This window comes from Crocodylus siamensis, chromosome 4, assembly GCF_052110815.1.
Source record: "Crocodylus siamensis isolate JL-2025a chromosome 4, ASM5211081v1, whole genome shotgun sequence".
Taxonomy (NCBI): domain Eukaryota; kingdom Metazoa; phylum Chordata; order Crocodylia; family Crocodylidae; genus Crocodylus; species Crocodylus siamensis.
This window is the reverse complement of record NC_143398.1, coordinates 224734505-224755069: the sequence shown is the minus strand read 5'-3', so window position 1 is coordinate 224755069 and position 20565 is coordinate 224734505. Positions and strand designations below refer to the sequence as shown.

The following is a 20565-nucleotide window of genomic DNA, read 5'->3' as shown; positions in this document are numbered from 1 at the left end:
GAACAGAAATTCCATCATTTTTCATTTGTATGCAAATGTGCCTGTTCCAGAAATTAACCCCTGAACCCCATGTCAGTTTTCATCTGGAGGAATTCTCTTTGCTATCGCCACACAGTGCAGCCTTGTTGCTATCCTGGGGTCACTGGGGCTTCCCCATATAAAACAAAACAAAACACACACACACAAAAGAGAGAGAGAAAGAGAAGGAGGAGAGGGGGAAATTGACCAAATTATAATGCCAGTCTTTGTTTACCCCCATTAACGTGGTATAAAGGAGCAATAGAAGCAAGAGCACAGTTGTAAAATGCACATCTCTAATGCGTGGTCCTGTGCACTAGCATAATTGAAATGCAAAACGCAGCCATACCTCTTTAGATAGAACAGCTACAACTAATCATTTCCACTAGTGTTAAGGTGAACCATGGGACAATATACAAATCCTATTACTCTTCCTTTCAACCAGGTCTTCAACTGTTAAAAAGTTCCTTTGTCACTTAGTACCTTAGACAAATGCTACTATCTGCATGTGAAGGGGAAAGAGGTGATTGAGGTTTTTTAATTGATGTGGATTTAATTATGCTAATTTAGACAGCTGTAAAGCTTTTTCAGTATAGCCACATAATGGGACCAGCAAATACAGGTGTCCTTCACTGAGAGCACTTAATGTTTAACCTTAGCTGTTTTGTAAGGAAGAGAGAATGCAAAGTAATGGTTAACTAGCAGAAAGCTCTATTTTCCGAAGATCTAACTATGACTGCACCCTCACTCTTCCTACTTCTACATCACTAGGAAGGACCTGAAGGAAATATGCATATGTTGAGCAATGGGCTAACACTCCTCAGCAAAGAGTCTGGCTTCCTTCTGGCTGTTATTGGTTAGACCAACAGAAGAACAGTGGTTTTGTGAGTAAGGTCCTATACAAGATACTCACAATGACTGGGACTCAATTTGATTCTGCCACAGAGCTCTTGGATAAACCCATTTACTCTTTCCTATATAGTAGCAATGCCTTTTTTTAAAGTGACAATTACAGATTTACATGAGATTTTTCTAAAACCAAATTAACTATATACTTTCTAACGTAACACTAATGACATTGTGTAGAACAAGGAGCAGGGAAGCACTGTGTAAGCTTTACCACACTGCTCCACCAAGCCAGTACACCTGCAGTCAGGTCAAATCTTTTCCCTTTCTCTGTGATGTGTCTCATGGTACAGCGTGTGCTTCTCTGGGAAGAAGCTTGGCCTTTCTTTTCATATGGAACATAAATAAAACCCAAATGATAGATTTTGTGGTGGGAATGAGCACAAAGATAATAACCAAGTCTCTAGGGTGGCCATCATAGAGGACATTGCAGTTTTCTGCTACTCCGTCCTCTGTCGATACGAAACCCAACGCCTTCCTTGAAGAGAAAAATAAAGGGCATCAAGACATCAGGTCCTGTATCAATAGACGACAGAGGACAACCGGACTGTCCTCTATGATGGCCACACTACAAATCTCCCCATTAATCCTATGTTTCTGCTCTGTTTTAGGGATTTCTATGGCCCCATTACTGTAGGTACTATCTCACAACCATTAATCATTTCCCCTCAGAATATCCCTGTGGTGTAGGGAAGTGCTGTGCCACTTTGCAGGGGAAACTGAGGCAAGATGAGGATAAGCTTTCAAGTGACTTGTCCAAATTCATGCAGGAGGTTTGAGGCAGGGTTCTGAAGTCAGGCTTCTAGCACCCAATATTAATGCCATACGGAAGGCAGGGGAGATTTGCACCTTTACCACAGCCACTGAACCAGCCTTCTTCTTTCCTCTAATGGTGACTTAGCTGAATCTCAGTAGAAGTTTTTCTGTCAGACAGCAAAATGTAAATTGGGATGGTAACTGCAGATGAATGGACCACAAGAGATGACTGAACGTGAAAGCATATGAAGGCAGCTGAAAGGTGACAGCAGAAGTCTTACTTTTACTTCGCAGAAGGGGAATAACTTTGTCGGTTGAGTAGAGCAGGGGTCAAAAACCTACCTCCCATGGGCTGGATACGGCCTGTGAAATGATTTCATCTAGCCCTCATGGCTGGGATATTGGCAACAATGCACTGGTGAGGAGACCAGTGTCTGGCTTCAAAGCACGCTGGTGGTGAGTGGAGCAGTGGCCAGGCTGGAAGCATGGTTGCAGCAAAGGGAGCAGTGGCTGGGTTGGAAGAAGTTGCATTAAATTTTGCCCAATGGTCCCAAGAGTTTGCTGATCTCTAGGCTAGAGGATTCTGCTCTCAGAAAGGGGCTCTCAAGGTGCACGCACACCAAGTTTTGCCAACAGAACAAGGGTTCTGGAGCAAACAGTAGCAAATCAGTGTAATTTAGAGCAGCCCAGAGGCTGTTCCAGTTTGTGCTAAGAGACTATATTTCTTGGGCAAAAAAGTATTAAGAACACATTATGAAAAATAACAAAGAATAGCAGAGAACTGAGACAGTGAATGGCACTTCAGATGAAGTTTAGCAAATTCAGTCATTAACCGGCAGAGGACATTAATACCAAACAAGGTGCCCCGAAAGAGGCGTGATAAAACCAGCTTTACATCGATTATTACTCTGATGGTTCTGATAATTGAGCCTCACATGTCAATCCTATATAACTGTATCCCAATTTTTTTAAAGAGTTCTCCACCTTTGCTTCCTATCACCATCTGTATCGCTGAACTATAGATGTCAGAAGTAGGTATGCTGTCCAACTTTGAGTGTTCAGAACATTTCTGAAATGTGAACACCAGGCATCAAGGGGTTAGCAAGCTACTGAACTTTAACCAAATGTACAAGCTTTCAAGTCTGCAAATTGTACTGACTAGATACAGCTGAATCTTCCTGCTATCTTCCTTTGCCCCCATTTCCTCTCAGAAGCTGCTCCAGTATATTGTAGCAGATATCTATTTTATTCAGATGCATATATTATCAGCACTGACTTGACAAGCTTGCTGTTGACAATGGCAGTCATACTTCACTTCATCCTCCTCCTGCAGTCCAAAACTAGATCTAACACCCATGGGCCCATGCTGGTTTTGTACAGCAGCTGAAGGGCCAAATGCCAGTTAATCTGGAACATATTCTTTCCAGCAACAGCACCTGACTTCCTGGCTGGCTCCCTCCAAAGTCTCACTGGTTGTTATGGCAGCTGTGAAGCTGACAATGGGTTTTGGTGTTGGGTCAGGTTTTCCACTTAGCTGCTTTGCTCTCCTGGATGCCATTTTTTCTGACTCACCCTTGACTATGGGGAATGCTCTCTAGTACATTTTAAAACAACATGATAACAACCTTAAGTAAGGTTCTGGGATAGTTTTATTTTAAGCGCTATCTGTTTTTGTGTCTGCTTGGTGCAGAAATGTAAGAATTGCTCCTAGAGCCAACCAAAGGGGCTTAGCCCAGCAGTAGATCAAATTTCTTTTGCATATCCAGAATGAAAAAGCACAGCCTTTTTAGCAAGAAAAGCCAATGTACGACATACCAATGTAAGCACTTTGCCCTGTATTTGAACAGATTTCAGGAATTTGTGGGAATTCACTCAAACATTGGAGTGTAAAAGATCAGAAGCACTGCTCTTGCAAGAAAATAAAAACGGGTGTTTTGATATGTGTAAGGCTGCTTTCTTTGACTACCAGTCCACACTAGGAACCAAATCAAACATTTAAGGGCAAAAGTCTTGCAAAGTTTGCCTCTAAGAATGGAAAAAACACTGTGTACTATGCATCAGACCTGTCTATTAATAGATCTCTTTATGGGTTGCTATACCACAAACAATATCCAACATGAAGTGTGAAAATTGTATTATGATAAAATACTGCCTTTAATATAATGTACCCACAATGTTTAAGTTCTAGCTACTTGTATTTTAGACCCCATAAAATATATAAGCCTCGGATAATTCTGCTCCTCCTCCTAACAGTTTTACACTATTGTAATTTCATTGAAGTACTTCTCATTTACTCAGTGGGAATGAGAGGAGCACCAAGCTTAGATTTTAAAGAAAAAGTGTATATTCTTGGACACTTATTCAATGCATTTATCTGAATTTTAGTACAAATGTCACTTTCTAGAAATAGTTTTCCCAGTGAGATTTTTAATCTAGTTTAAAATTCAGTTTCCTTTTACCTTCTCAAATGACACACAAATAATATTTAAGCCTAGTTATCTAAAAGAAACTACAGCAGTCTCAGAATTTTTACTCACACCCATCTGTTTCCCAAATTGCTTAAAAAGCTTCACCTAAAAATAGCTCTAAAGTCTTCTGCTGCCTTGAAAAAATCAGCTTATTTTAAAATATATTAAATATTTTACTCTGTCCCTCCCTATCTTAAGAACTTGATGCTGGCCTCCAGTAAAAATACTTAGCACTTATACTATATACTGCTTTCTATCTCCAAAGTACTGTACAAACATCAACTAATTAATTCTCACAACACCCCTGTGCGGTATGTAGGTAAGTATTATCATCCAATTAGGTAAGTAGTAAGTACTGTTATCCCACTAGATACGTATCTAGGCCTCCCCATTTTACTGGGGATACTGAGGACAACAAGTTAAGTTACTTAGCAGAGGTCAGAGGGGAGTCAGTATCAGAGCTGGGAATAGAACGCTAGCTCCTGGCTGCAGCTGCGTCCTCGGACACAGACACCATCAAACTGCTGCTTTATTTGAAGCAAGTCTTCACTATGCCTACGGAAAATCAGGTTCAAATCTGTAGTAATGCTCTATGATACATTAACGATGTTCATATGCTGAAAGAACATACTGGAGCCTGACTGTTATACTCACTTCTTGATATACACAAATACAAGCATGTCTAGAAGATCTCACTGGATTTACAATGAGAATAAGGGTCTTGGAAATAAGTACATTTCACATGAGTAAGCACATGTGCACGTGCTTTCACAATGTCAGGGGACAGAGATAAATGATTTCTCCCTCCACCAGCTGCTTTCCATGTTTCTGTTTGGTCTGTCTAGTACGCTATAAAGATAAGCTCAAGTCTATGCTATACACAGCTCCTTGACACAGCTCAGATACAGAATTAGTGTTTGTGGCTCACACCTCTCTGGGTAACCAGGCAACTTTTGAAGACCCAAGTCTGATCATTTGTGGGTAATTTTAGATTCAGTACGGGTTTCAAGCTGTATGTCCGCTTCCTAGTATTCACAGTACCACCATGACGCTTGAGAACAACCTCAGAAATATTTTGCCCCATGAAATGAAAAAAAAAAAGATGAATAAATCTACAAAAATATGTCAGAAAATGCAAGTATCCATTACGAACTAAAAATGGAGAAAAATCAGTTTTAAACTAACATATTTTTAGGTTTCAGGGTTTTAGTTTTTCAATAAAACCTTTTTTTTTTAATCAAAAAAAATATTTTCCATGAACATTTCCAAAGTACATTTTTTAAATCTGTCCTACCCCCTCAATCAGAAAATATAGGGTTGGGGGTACAGTTAGTGGCATTCACTTAGTACATTGCATACATTTACTCTCAGTTTCAATAAATTCCTATGAAACTTCATATGCAAGCTAATAGAGCAGCCATAGAGCTCAAAACACTTTGTGAAAGCTAAGGTCTAACATGAAGCTAACACAGTGATTTTCAGCCTTTTAAACTTGAAGCACTTTTCTATAATTTTTGTAAATTGAGCAGCACCCCATTTCAAAAACTAATTTAATTAATTTAGTGCTTACCTGCTTGAAGGAGGGGAGAAGCCAACAGGCAACAGCCTATGCTACAAATGGAGGATAGGTGTCTAGAAGAGAAGAGCCTGAACTTATCTCCTTACCTGAGCCTCCTTAACTCACTTTTCTCCACTCTAGCACCCTTCTGCTGAAGTACCCTGGCTGAAAGTCACTGAGCTACTGAACGCTAGAAATATAACAGAAGAGCAAATTGGGCAAAACTCACCCAGTTTCAAGACCATTGCAAACCAAATCTCGGGCAAGTTTCACTGAAAGGCCTACTGAGTTTTTGGCCTTCTCTGCACAAAGGATTTAACTGTTTTACACATAAATAGCTAGTCAACTGTGGAACCGGAGCCATGCATCCCCAGCTGTTCACTGGTGCAAATAGCAGCGTTCTGTCTAAGCACTAGGGGTTTGCATGGAGCAGCTTTGTCAGTGGACTGACTTTGAGCAAATCCCAAGTGTAGACAAGATCTAGACCCAGAGGTGCTGAACATGGGTGACTGGTGCCTCCTGAGTCAGAGGCGGGCACTTGCGCCCCCAGCAACAGTCAGTGATCCTGCCAACCTGCGGAGGGGAGTCTCCTGTGGCCAATCCCGCCAAGTCGCAACTGGCAGCAGCACACTGATCCTCGCGTAATCTCCAACCGGCACTTTCAGGGGGGGCTCCAGCATTTTCACCTGCCCGCCCCCCCCCAGGAACATTGCAGTCAAGGGGTGCACCAGCACTCTCAGGCTGTGCACATGTTACCACTGGTGCTGAACACATGGGGACCCAAGGACCTTCGGCCCCTTCAGGAAGAGGGCTGACACCTGAAATGCATAAAACTTTCCACATGTCCACCATCATAGGCCCCCCGCTCCCAGCAAAAATAAAAGTTGGTGCTTATGCCTAGACCAGTGGCTCTTAAACGGTTTTAACCTCAAGGCATCTCTCCATGACTTTTCTGACTTACGTGGCACATTGGGGTGCCATTTGAAATTTACTCTGCTAAAATTTAAATTTAGAAAAGTTCTAGAGGGCTGCCTTAAGCCTAGAAAGGTTGAGAAACTCAGATCTAGCTGGTGCCAGAAGAGAGTAGCAGGGGTACGGCCCTTTCCTACTGTCTCACACCCTGGACGCATGGGAGAAGCCATGGAGGTAAGCTGGTCTGAAAAGTGCAGCTCAGTCCATGTTTCCACTCACAGCAGAGTGTGCTGCTTAGAGCATGGAGGTGAGCACTGTAGATGTGCTGGTGGGCAGGGCAAGCTAGCAGCGGGGGACGCCACTAGTCTGTAAAACTATGCAGCAGGAGCAGGGATCCAAACATAGGGCAGAGAATACTTGACACCTTAGACAGGATGGGTGCCACAGCACCCCTCAAGTGATCAGCACCCCAGTTAGGGAAGCCATTAGTCCTGTTTTATACTGGGCTGTCCTGTTTTTAAGCCCTTTGTCCCCAGTCCATTTCTAAATGAGGAACAGACTGCAAAAAGTCCTGTTTTTCAGTTCATTTGTGAAAATATATGTCAATCATTTGCCCTTGTGATTCTGTTGGCTGTGCCTAGAGTTAGGGTGGTGCATAGCCAGGAGTAGCAAGGTTTTAAGCCAGCCAGAGTGGGAGGCATGTGGCCTTTTTGTGGTGGCCCCACCTCTTACTGATTGGCCAAGGGACCCAGTGGCCCCACCCCTTGCTGTTGATTGGCCAAAGAAATGGCAGACCTACCCCTCATCACTGGTTGGCTGAGGGACTGGTGATTCCCCCCCCCCCCAGGAGATATCCTGTATTCCAGGAATGCATCAGTGGCCACCCTAACCCCAGCTGTGAATCACTGACCTAGACCATATTTCAACCAAGCCATGGCTGATTTCTGGTTTCAAGTGGGTGCTGGTTTTAGTTGACTGGAACAATGACATTTTTAAAACATCTAAAATTTAGAGAGGTTTTTCCCCGCTGGACCTCAAACAAATCCTGATTTGCTAGAACTCCTGATACATTGGGATGGCCATACTTCTAGCAAATATCTTAAACTAGTGCCAGGAAATAAAAAAAAAAAAGGTTTGTCCCTTAAAGGAAAAAAAAATCATAGAAAAGACATTTTACTCTTCTACCGAAAATATATGTATCCAGGATCAAATCTATACAAGCACAGGGGGTTTTGGATGGATAATAATCTGAAACCCAGAAAAAACAGAAGAAAAATAGATGAAAGGGAGGGTAGTTTAGGTCTGTTTACAACATCATTTGAAGAGTTTCTACCTCTAACATCAAGTTGAAACATAAAAGAAAAAGATCCAGATTGGGGAGTACCTATAACCCTTTGGAAAATAAACACAAAATACAGGTAACAAGCATATTGTGTACATTACATTAACTATGAAAGAATGGGTAACCCTAAACAACAATATAGCTGTCAGTTATTGTTATCTTTTACATTAACTGCTAACTGATCTTTTGTTTAGATCATAGCCATACATAGATACAGATAAACTAAAAGATCATATCCATATATAGATACAGATAAACTGAAAGAAGCACCAATTCTGTATTTGTTAGGTTGTTTCTCCAAGTTACAGAAAATAATGTTTCTGCACAACAGTTAGACTCAACAATGGACCTTATACAGAGACTTTTAACTTTATAGAATAAGGTGACATGAATGCTCCCTCCTAGATAATGAAGCCCAAATAAGTAGAGAAATTTCCTCAGTGTGTAGTATGCAAAATTCGTAGGAATTAAAAAAGAGCATTCACTTCATGTCACTGCTTTAAACATTATCACATAGCTTCTTTTCTTCTACTTCTAACCTGACCTTTTTTCCCAATGGTTTGTCTATAACTTAATATAACTCTAATTTTTTTGAAATAATGTTCACAGTTAGCATAATTGGTGTTATATAGTTCTAATGTACATTATGGAACATTCTGTCACTAGACACTAAATTGAAATTTTAAAGAAAATGATAGAAATAGCTGTAAGGGGAAAAGTACCCTTTTAAATCTAATTTGCTATGCACCACAGTAGGGTAATAGATGCAATGAAAGTTCTTTTATTGAGTTCCCATGTCCAAAAGGTATTTAGGTAGCAAAGGATGTTAAGCAGACCCCCTGTGCTCCTCCTTTAAGTAAAGATAGCAGGAAATAAGGTATATAGGTTTGTGTCCTCCTGATTTTTATTTCCTCAGGAGTACAACTTATGCAAAGGGCACCTTAGGCTACTTAGAGGATCACAAAGGGTGCCCTAGACCCCCTCACTGTCTGCATGAATAGAATGATCTAAAGGATGGCTGAAGCCATACAGCGAGTTAAATCCTTCAGGTGGGTCTTTTCAAATTCCAATAGTGAGGAGTTACTGGAGAATTGGTAAGGATTTCACTAGGTCCCAGCAGGTTTGAGATCAAAAGCCCTGGTTAAATAAGTGCCTGTTGGGAAATCTTAAAACCTCTTTGTAATGTAACTTTAAAAAGTTAGCACAAAGAATCCTTAGACTGAAGCCTGTAACAGCACAGAAAAAAGAGTATATCAAAACTGATTCTATTAAAGGAGGGCAGAAAAATAAATTCATTGAATTTACAGAGATATTCAGACGTTACTCTGTGAAAGACTACAAAGTATACTAAAATGGCAATATTATATATAAGCATATACATATATACATTTATGCATGTGCACATGCATATGTGCACACACACTCATCTATGTATAAGCACATGTGCATAAACCCAATGTACTTATTAATTTACCAGAAAAGAGTATATAAGTTCATCCTTAACAGCTATCCAATGTGTATGTATAATTTTAATTATATACATATTGTCCTCACTTGCCAAGCTTCAGGCTGGGTTTTCAAATATACAGTTAAATGTATCTATCTATACATATCCTGAAAAACACAGCTGAACGAACTCCTAAATTCTAACTGACACGAGACATTTTTCAACCCAATTAATTAAAAACGATGGGTGCTCATCAGTCAGCTGGCACAGCTTTTTCCATCATATTGCCAAAGTGTCAAAGTGTTAGTTGTACAGTATGTTTAAAAAAGAAAATCTGGGACTGGGATTTAGATATTGTTTGTTAACTGACCTCTTTCTGAGCAGCTTTTACACTTTTAACTCCTTGGGTTCTCTCATACCACAGGCAGAGATGCATCCTTTGGTTATACATTTGAAAAGCCTGATGTTGGATGCCACTGGCACAAGCATTTCAGATTTGTACTTGGTTTATGCAGGCAGAGGTCACGATAAAACTTGGACATGTGACTTCTGTGCAGGATTGTGTGGGGTTAAAGTGTGGCACTGGGCCTGAAGTGATCTGGACTGAATTCAGAGCACTCCACAAACCCTTCAGGGTTTTTCTGCAAAGTGAAAGGTAGGATAGTGCTAAAGACATGCCTTAGCTGTTCTATGCTGATTAACTCTCAAATGAGAAGTGGTTCAGGCATGTTTATGTGTAGGTACAATAGGTGTTTCAGCACAGTGCTGCACTGTGGCATGGCAATGAACCCTTAGGTTTAGATTTTGAAACCCGCTCTCCCTTTGATCCAGAAGTCGTGCTGTCAATAATGCTTCCCTCCCATGTAGGGAGGTTGTTGGGAGTGAATCCTTCAGCACTTGTGATGCAGACAGATATTACAGTGTGGAATAATGTAAATGCATAACCTGTAAGTGGTGCTCTTCCATTCATGAAATGGTGTCTAATACACAGGATTTATAAATGATGCTGCCATCAAAGAACTGGTTTATAGACCAAAGGGGTTGGTTCATCCTAAAAGTTAGGCTGTATGCCCACAAAAATGGGTTTATATGCTTAGAGATGTTTTCCTCCCTTTTTAGTAAAAAAACCCCCAAACAATCTGATGCTAAAATTAAAGAAAGCTGACCCTCAGCATGCTAACTTCATGTTATTAAGAGGAATGAGACCCACTTTTACTCTCTCAACATCATCTAACAGATTTCATAGATTTCATAGAGATTAGGGCTGGAAGGGACCTTGGAAGATCATCGAGTCCAGCCCCACACCCAAAGGGCAGGAACTCAGCTGGGGTCATAGGATCCCAGCAAGATAAGCATCCAATTTGCTCTTGAAGGTGTTCAATGTAGGTGCTTGAACCACCTCCAATGGCAGGCTGTTCCAGACTTTGGGGGCTCAGACAGTAAAGAAATTCTTCCTTATGTCCAGCCTGAAACGGTGTTGCAGTAGTTTATGACCATTCGACCTCGTCATCCTTTGGGGTGCTCTGGTGAACAAACGTACCCCCAGAACCTGGTGGTCACCCCTGATAAACTTATAGGTGGCCATCAGATCACCCCTGAGCCCCCATGGGTCTCAGCCTGTCATCGTAAGGTCTGTTTTCCTGACCTCTGATCATGCGTGTGGCTCTTCTCTAGACTCTCTCAAGCTTCTCCACATCCTTGTTGAACTGCGGAGCCCAAAACTGGACACAGTACTCCAGCTGCGGCCTCACCAAGGCCAAGTATGAGGGGAGAATGACGTCCTGGGATTTGCTTGAGAAGCATCTATGGATGCAAGCCAGTGTTTTGGTCACTTTAGTAGTAGCAATCTAATGTTGCTAACCCATTACATACTGTGCACATAACACCTGCACAAGTCAGGGTATAGTCAAGTATTATTTTTAGAATGAAGAACAATTGGCTTGAGGTTAATAAATGAGAAGAATCACAAGAATCACTCTGTCCTCTCCTGAAGTACTTCCACTTTTAACAGCAACCCTATACAGCATTGTCTGACAGGCAGTGAAGAATACCATACTCAAATGAGATGGCAAGCTAATTACCTTAACTGGAATTTAGTCACGACCCTGGGACAAACACCATTACTCTAGCAAAAAGAAACAGGCAATCTCTAGTAATCAAAGGAAGCAATTTTCAGTCCCGGATTCTCATTTGGAGAGAAAGTTTCTCTCAAAGCTCTGTGCTTCTTAATACCAATGGTTTGTCGTGGATTCTGTCTCACCAACAATTTTTATATAAAGACTGGGTGTTTTTCTAAAACAGGAATTAATTCAAGGAAACGCAATGGGTTTTATGCAAAAAGTCATAAAAATGGATCACACAAACCATTTCCTATGAATCAATAGCAAACCAGAACCATGGCATGATACTTGATGGAGTCTCCCAAATATTTTCCGTATCAAACACACTTTGATAGCTTGAGGGTATATGGCTTCCAGTTAATGCTCAAGCATTAAATTTTGGTTGATTTCAAAATCTCAAAGGGCACGTCTACATACATGAGATGCTAAAAACACAGTAGGCTAATTCTGCTGCACATTAGCAGATCACGGCAAAAGCTGTGCTAACATGCTAATGTGCAGCAGAATTAGTCACTGTGCATTAGTGTCATGTAAAAGACATGCGCCAGTACTACTGTGCAGTAGCGACAATTACGGTACATTTAGTACCTGTAGTAACAGGTACTGACTTTACTTAATAATGCACTGTATGTATGGCACATTAATGCACGTGTAAACATGCCCAATGATACCTAGGAAACAAGCCCAGTTTGAAGAAAGTCACTTATGCAGCAAGGTATGCATATAATGAATTCATTTTATTTTCATTTTCTTTACTTGTTATTTTTAGATTATCTTAAATGCAAAAGACCTAGAACATCAGGAGCGGTAACATTCTTTAGCTCTTAGTCAACAATACTCGCCTTAAGGAGCCAGATATCTCACAGTTCAAAAAATGACAAAATTGGGAATTTAAGTGGTAGCAGAATGGCCAGTTGGAAAAAGCCCAACCCTGGGAGTCAAGAGACTGATGTTTGTAAAATGTGAATAATGGTACTTGTCCACTTCATTCCAGTTGTGAGGCGTATTTGAGAAGCACTTTGAAAATCTCAGATGAGGAACACTAGGTGAGCAAATTATTACGGTATTAGTTTCATTCTGAAGCTGCCTCAGAATTCAGGTTGATCCAGTTAAGTACATACCAGATTTAAAGAAAACTGGCTTAGTGCTAATTTAAGTTATGAGCATCTAATCATTAAGTTTCTCATTTGGTTTTCAGGAAGATAAGAAGTTAGTGTGATTTGAAAAGTTGGGCCAAAACCTGTCAGAGTGGGAGTCAACTGTAACTCTGGACACATTCTTTTAAACCCAGATATCCTTAGAGCTAGTGCCTTGTACTAACCCTAAGACTGTCCTTCCTCACTTCACCATCTAGCATCATTTTGGGATACAGCAGAGTTTTGAGCAGACGACAACATGTCCTCTCTTTAAGTACCAGAACTACTCATAGTAACATCTACACTTTCTCTCTGAAATTTCCCATCCAAGTAGTGACCCTGCTTAATATCCAGAGATGGAAGAAGCTCCAGTCCATGGCAATCTTAACTAGAAACTAAAATCTGAAAATGACCTTTTCCCTGTGACACCTCCATTCTCTGAATGGCTGCTGTGATGCCTTGCTGGTCTGACCAGCCAGCTTTTGCTTGTTGCAAGCCTAGACTCACTTAATATAACAAACAAAATCCTTGCCCCAAAAACTTCACCAAAACTACTGAACTCAGTACAGCTGTGCCACCATAACTGAGGACAAAACTTAGCCCAATATTTCTGTGCTGCAGAAAAATACCGTAGTTTAAAAGTAATCATTCATACACTATGTTTCCATCTTCCTCTGACTGAGTGAAAAGTCAGGGTATACACAGCGTACTATACTATACGATACTGGTAGTAAAATGTGTACTAGGCAAAACCACACCTACATGCTACATGTATATCTTTCATCTAAAAGAAGTAACGCCCCCCCCCAGCAACATGAATATATCAGTCATAAAGAAGAGACTTCAAGCTCAGACTGCCCTCCCCAAATCAAAGCGAGCAGTTATCAAATAAGGTGCGTCAGGCTCTAAGACAAAACACGCATTTTAAAAGCCCGCCTCTTCTCCCCCTGAGAACAACAAGAGCTGAAGAGATGCTCTGAAGCCACAGCAAAAACAAGTGGAGTGGATTTGTACTGAGAATGCTACTCATAAAAATAAAATTCACAGCTTAAAGTAATACATGTTTGTCAGAAGTTTCACAAACACTATTCAAAAGAATGCAGAACCCTTCCTTATGACATCAACCATGTGAACTCTTGCCCATTTTAGTGTTTAAAAAGAAAAAAAAGGACTATAAAAAATAGCAAAAATCTCAACAGGTCTGTATAGAATTTATGCAACAGCTTATTTATTAATGCATGCGTAGCTATCATTTTTTCCCATTCTCCAAAGATAGCTTTTGAAGGAGCAGGCCATATGCTGATTGACAGCAGCCATAATTCCATACAATGAGATTGTATCACATTGTTTGATGTGCTATGGTACTCGTCACTTGTAACCGATCAAACATACTATTGCATCAAACAGTATTACAATATGATCACACTATATGTGGTTTCTGCCAAGCCTGTTCAACGTATTGCATGCTTCTGCACTAAACATATCTATTAATAGCATCAACACACAGCGGCTATACAATTTTTTCCAAAGAATTGCACTATGTGAAATGTGGGAAGTAATCTGTATATAAATCTTTGGAGTTTGATACAGTGTCTTCTGTTAGCTAAATACTTCAACATAAAAAGCTTTGCTGATCTTAGGATTTTCATATGACAGCACTGAAACCTGAAAGCTTAATGGAAAAAAAAAATGTGTACCCCAGAATAGAGACATGAAATTCCAGCTTCCTTTGTTTTCTCTTAGATGCAAACAAATTGGAAGATATTTTTGTCAAAGTCTTTACATTTTCTACAATTCCCACTTGGAGGATTTTTCTAGCCAACTGCCTCTCAGAAAGGAGCTTGGTTTATTAACCCTGAACCTTTCTACAACTGGAGACATGAACAATAGAAATGAATTCTCTGCTGCCATCATTTTTGCTGCAGCCCTTCAAGGTGATGTGCCACAGCTCCTGGGGGAAGAGGCTCACTTTGACACTACAACCTTGGGTGCTTTCTCAGATGCAGATTCTTAAACAGCCTGGGCCTCTGCAGGTCAGCTGCCCTCAAATCTGGCAGAGTAAGATTATTAATATTCCAGCTTTCATTTAAAGTCCATATTATGGTATGAATAAAAATTAATGTCCACAAGCCAGAAAGATTTGCCTTCCCTCAGCTTTCATTCCCAGTTCAGCCAGCAAGAGAACAAGGTGATGAGTCCCTCACAGGTTCAGGCCAGTTGTCAGTAGAAGTGAGTATGCTGCATCTGGGGCTATGTTCTTATTTTGACTCATTGGGGAACACATATCTGAGTCTCACTAACTTTGTCTGACATAAGCTAATGCAGCTATAAGCAGGTTATCAAACAGAATGAGTGAAAGGATCTTTCCAAGCTATAATGCATATGCGTTTGGTCTAAGACCTTAATCCAGTGGCCTGGCATATCTGAAACATGAAGCCCATTGGGGCTTCTCAGCCTGACAAGACTCCATTACTGCAGAGGCTCACTCAGGGATAAATCAGCAGAGATGGCTTCTCCTGGGCCACCCAGGTATTACCCTTCTCTAAAATAAATTTTGGGATTCTGTCCTGTTTAGATTGTTGTCCAGCTTGCTACCTCTGTGATTAAATCTGAGGGAAGGTTTTCTCAGGGTTACTGACAGCAGGACAGATTGACAGTGCATTGGCATTTGACATCAGTAACCTTGCTTCCGTCCAGACTACCACCTGTATCTTTCCATGGCTATCCTGCCACTATATTAAGAACACAGACAAGCCTGCATTGTCCATCTTCCTCCGAAAACAAAACTCCATCACTCTACTATTTGCCTTATCATATCATCTCACAACTTTTAAGATGATCTCATTTGGCTTTTCACCAGCTCCTTTCCTTTGTCTGTTACTTCTATTGTTGTCAAGAGCAAAGTATATTCTCTCAAAAGACAAAGGCCGGGTCTGCCTTAACCTTAGTAAAGGGTGATGAAAAGTTATGCTATTATATACCTTTGTACAGTGCCTAGCATATTGTGTGTGTAACTGGAAAACTATTCCAATTTGTACTAGATAAGTATGTACATCATAACTGGGCAATCTGCACTTCTGACTGGTGTCTTATTTTGGGAGACCAAATAGCATGTAGTCATGCAAACTACACAGTAATATGGAGGAACTCACACCTGCATATCTGATATGGAACAGGATATAAGCTTTTTCTGTGCTGAGAATGGATACATTTCAAATTTATGAATTGCTGCAAACTTTCAGGTCTGAAAGTGTCTAAACTTTCCACATATGTTGGACTTATACATGCCGGCATACTTTGTATATACCAAAAAACCTATGCCAGTAAATACTGTTTTGCAATGGTTTTTTTAACTAAGGAAAGATACACAGTACATTTCCTCTTTGTAGTTAGTAGAAAGAATAGTTTTATTTAGGGAGTAAATGGGAGATTAAGTGATCCATTTTGGAGGACAACACAGCAATAAAGATGAAATTTTTGAGCAGAGACCGAAACAATTTTAAAAAACACCAGCTCAGTCCTGTGCAGTGTAGCAAAAGATGCCTTAACTTTCTCAACTGAGTGTAGCTAAATAATTCAAGATGCTGTAATTTAAATGTAACAGTAGAAACTAAGAAGTTCAAAAACCAAGAGTTACAGGAATTTCAGTATGCAGGCATCCTGGATTAGGGAACTACAAAAAAATACTGTGAATTTGGCCACACAATCTTGGATGGTATACTCCGCTTAGAGAGAAAACCAACAAACTTACAGTATTTTCTTTTCCCACCTGCACATCTGACCTTTGCTAACACAGTGTAACAACCCCTAGTTCAGAACCAATAGGGGTGTTGTCTTGTTTCTGAATCTACCTTTCCATTTAATAAATCAACACAACTGATAGTCTTCATGCACCAGGCAAAGACACAACTGAAAATCTCTTCTTACCCTTCCCACACCACCTGAATGCAGCTATTATTCCTCATCCCTAGGGAAAAGACCCCATACGTGAGACTGAGAAACTACCTCAATAACTCCAAGCATCATTATCAATAGTAGGATGAACTGCAGCTGTGATGCACTGAGAAAGCACAGTAATACTAATGTTAATCTCTGCATTCATCTCACTGGCCCTCACTAGGAAGTTTAAGTACATTTACTAGGGATTCTCCAGCTCTTAAAGGTAGAAAGACATCTATAAGGCTTGACGTGCTAACTAATTAACTTGGGTTTGGAACAAAAAATCTTCTTATCTACTTAACTCAGGGATACTCTCTTTTGTTAAGGGGACAGGCTACCTTCTATTTAGAATGTAAACCACATAAAATTCAGTGGCATGGTATTTGGTAGGTTTATCTTTTATTTTTAATAGGGATTATTGGACTTTGATTTTCACTCTAAACCCACTAAAATATCACAGGCAGTTTTAAAAACATAATTGATAGCTGATTATTACCCTACTACACTTGTCTTACCGTTAGGAGAGAGTGTTTCACTCACAGTCTTTTGCTTCATATTGTACAAATGGGCCAAGAATTTCAAAAGCATCTAATGGTTTTGGGTGCCGAATCTAAGACATGAAAGGGGCCTGACTTTATATGAGCTATGTGTTACCTGGAAATTGGGCCCTTCAAGTCATATGGTCTCAAGCTGCAGCAAGGGAAGTTTAAGTTAGATATTAGGAAAGGGAAAGGTAAACATTACTGAGTGAGGTTTCCACATGCTTTCTTTTGGCGGAGATCAGATTAGATGATCCTGGTGATCTCTTCTGGTCTGAAAATTTATGAATACAAATCTTTGAATCCATGAACCTGGATAAACACAGAAAAAAAGTATCCAAAATCACGCCCTAAGATCTCTCCCAGGATGCCTCTCAGAATCTGGAAAGTAGATTGAAGCAAATTTATACAATATTAAGGCTAAGTGAAAGTTACACAATTAGCATTTGCACTGGCTGGGGGAATCGATAGTTCATTCTGTTACTTTGGTAGGAACAGTTAGGAAGTGAGTAACTTCCCCAATGTTCCTACTCAGGTTTAAACCACTTGAAAGATTCTTGCAAATGACAGACGCTGATTTTACGTCTTCACCATATTCTGAACAGATAAAAGTGGCATGATTGACCAAACTCCCTTTTTTTTTAAAGTACACATATGATGATGCATCATAGTTATAAACAGATGGTATTTGGCCTCCTTCCTATTCTCAACATTTGGAATTCCTAAACTATGTGAATTAAACAATAATATTTTATAAACATACAAGGGATTTTGCTCACTGCTTTGTTAACATAGAAATTATACAATGCTGACATTTATTTAAATTTTAAAAAGTAAACAAGAGTGTGCACTGAAATAAAGCAAACTAAAATCAACAGAGAGAAGTATGTTCTGTGTGCACATTACCTACAAGGCACAGGCCTTTTTAGGGGAGACATAATGGGATGAAGCACAAATTGTAGCTTAGACAGTCTGATCCTTTGTACTCTAAAGGCTCATTTAACACCTCGCTGTAAACAACGGATATTTATACCATAATTGGCTAGTTGACCATCAGTGTTCATTTTCTATGTAACCTGCTATTATGGAGTTAAAAGAAGTTCCTCTCTGTTGGCTTTCCTAGGAGTATGAGTGTTTGCAATTTTAGTACCAACTGGATTCAGTCTAACACTTGTACTTAGTATGAGAAACATTTTCATAATACCAAAATTTGGGGGATAGGAATATTCCTGCCAGGAAGGGGAAAAGAAAGTATCAGTTCTTAAAAGAAAAATTCTGCTTGTTTAGTTTCCTTTCTTGTTTCCATTTTAACCCTTTTTATGCATCTTTCTGACTTACTGTACAAAATCTAGAAAGGCACTTAGTTTTTAATCAGTATTCCCAGGTCTGCAAAGAGGTTCTGTGATGAATAAATAATGACGCAGAGATTTTAATCACTGTTATGATTTTGAAAATGCTAATTAGCATTGTTTACAGACATTCTTTTTCAATAGATTTCCTAGTTTTGCCTTCAAAGCTTGAAAGGTTAAGCCCTTTGCAAGTATCCCTTCTCTTCCTTTCAATTTGATCTCTGATTCTGTTTTTTTTAATACAGAGATTAACACTTTTTCATGATGGAAATCTACATATTACTAGACTCCTGTGGAAATGGGCACGGTACGGCATTGGGCTAAGCCACAGGAGTGGGAGGGAAGGGCAATCTTTTTGGCAGACATGCTACAGATGAGCCCTATGTCCTCCACAAGTGCCACTCTGATCCCTTTCCTCTCCCGCGCCTGCTGCTCTGCTTTCTGCTTCCTGTGACATTTGCTCTACTTTCTGCTTCCTACTGTATCTGCTGCTGTACTGCCGGTCCCTTCCCCATATGCCATGCAGAGGCTGCTCATGCTGCATGTTGGCCACCCCTGGGCTTAGGGGAAAGGAGTGAGCTCTCAGCCTTGAAACATACAGAATGAAAGCCTCACCACCTCGAAGTCAAAGGCAAAGCTCCTATGGAAAGTGGCGGGGCCACGATTTCACCCAGAGTGTCCTGTTGCTGCTCCGAGCCTTTTCCCACTCTTCCAACCAGGACCAGCATCTCCACGGGATGGGAGGAAGGAAAACAATTCACTCCTGTACCTAAACTTCCTCATGCTGATCAGCTAAGAAATGTGAAAGAAGAAGTGATCCCTAGGACGGGTGTTTGTTGCTGCTTTGGTCGTTTGTTCTGTATTTGACATATTTACAAATGGTGGAAAAGATATTAAATATTTTTCTTTCACTTAGTAACACTGCATAAGTGTTTACCAGAGAACAATATGTCCCCCCCCCCCCCACCACCATTACTCTACCCCGGCTTTTCTCGGTGAGCAGGGGTGCCGAAGGGGCCAGGTGAGCGGTGTGGGACCAGAGGCAGAGTGCAGGGCCGGCCCCACGGGCTGTGTCAGGTCCATGGACATCCTCCCCCTCCCCACAGGCTGTAGCCAGGGGGGACAGATCTGGCACGTGGGGACTCGCAGGGCACCCCTCCACAGTTAGAATATTTAGCACTTGGTAGGTTTATCTTGTATTTTTAACAGGGATTACTGGACTTCAATGTTCGCTCTAAGCCCACGAAAATATCACGGGCAGTTTTTAAAATATAATCGATAGCCGAGGATCACCTCACGACACTTGTCTTGCCGCCAGGAGAGTGTTTCACTCACCGTCTTTTGCTTCATGTTGTACGTATGGGCCAAGATCTCACGAGCATCTACCGGTTGTGGGTGCCCAGTCTAAGCCGGGAAAGGGGAGCTACGTGTGGCCTGGAAATGGGACCCCTGGAGGCCTGCGGCCAGGGAAGGTCAAGGTGAGCGTAACCCCTGGGGCCCCCGGAGGACGGCGCCCCACGCGGTGCATGCCCGCACGGGCAGCCGGGGTGCTGGGCTGCCCCGTCCCGGACACGAGAAGTTTGCAGCGAGCGGGGCGGAGGGACCTAGCCCGGCTAGGACGGAGGCTGCGCGACGCCTCCCCCGGTGCAGACACAAGCCCCGGGCCCGCCGCCCCGGGGCGCACGCGCGGCGGCAGCCTGCCCCGCGCTCTGCTCCCTCCCCGCCGCCTCGGGCAGCGCGCGCAGCCGGCTCGGCTCCCACTGGCCTTGCTTAACCTTGGTTTCCGTCTCTACCCCCCGCTTACATCCTTTTGGCCCCTGTCGCCTCCGAGCCTGCCCGGCTTACCCGCAGAAGGGGCTCTTCCAGGGGTTAACACCTCCTGCTACCCCCCCCCCCCCCTTTATTATAAAGGCTTTGTGTAACTTTTATGCCTCCTTCACTTGCTCTGTCTATTCCTGATGGATCGTTAAGTTATGCTGGCTTTTTAAGTCCTGCCTCCATGATGTTGGAGCAAAGATTTTGCATTTGGCATGCTCTTTGCGTGCTCCTGCCAAGAGGAGGAATTCTGGTTTGAC

At 41.4% G+C, this 20565-nt stretch overlaps 1 long non-coding RNA gene across 1 annotated transcript in view; it reads right to left on the bottom strand.

Annotated features, from left to right (window-relative positions):
• Positions 1–20095, bottom strand: part of LOC149867619 (uncharacterized) — a 143294-nt gene extending 123199 nt beyond the window's left edge. Inside the window, exon 1 of the long non-coding RNA XR_016441642.1 lies at positions 19826–20095. This is a non-coding gene — a long non-coding RNA (uncharacterized LOC149867619). The remainder of the gene's footprint in view (positions 1–19825) is intronic.
• Between the last annotated feature and the right edge of the window lie 470 nt (positions 20096–20565).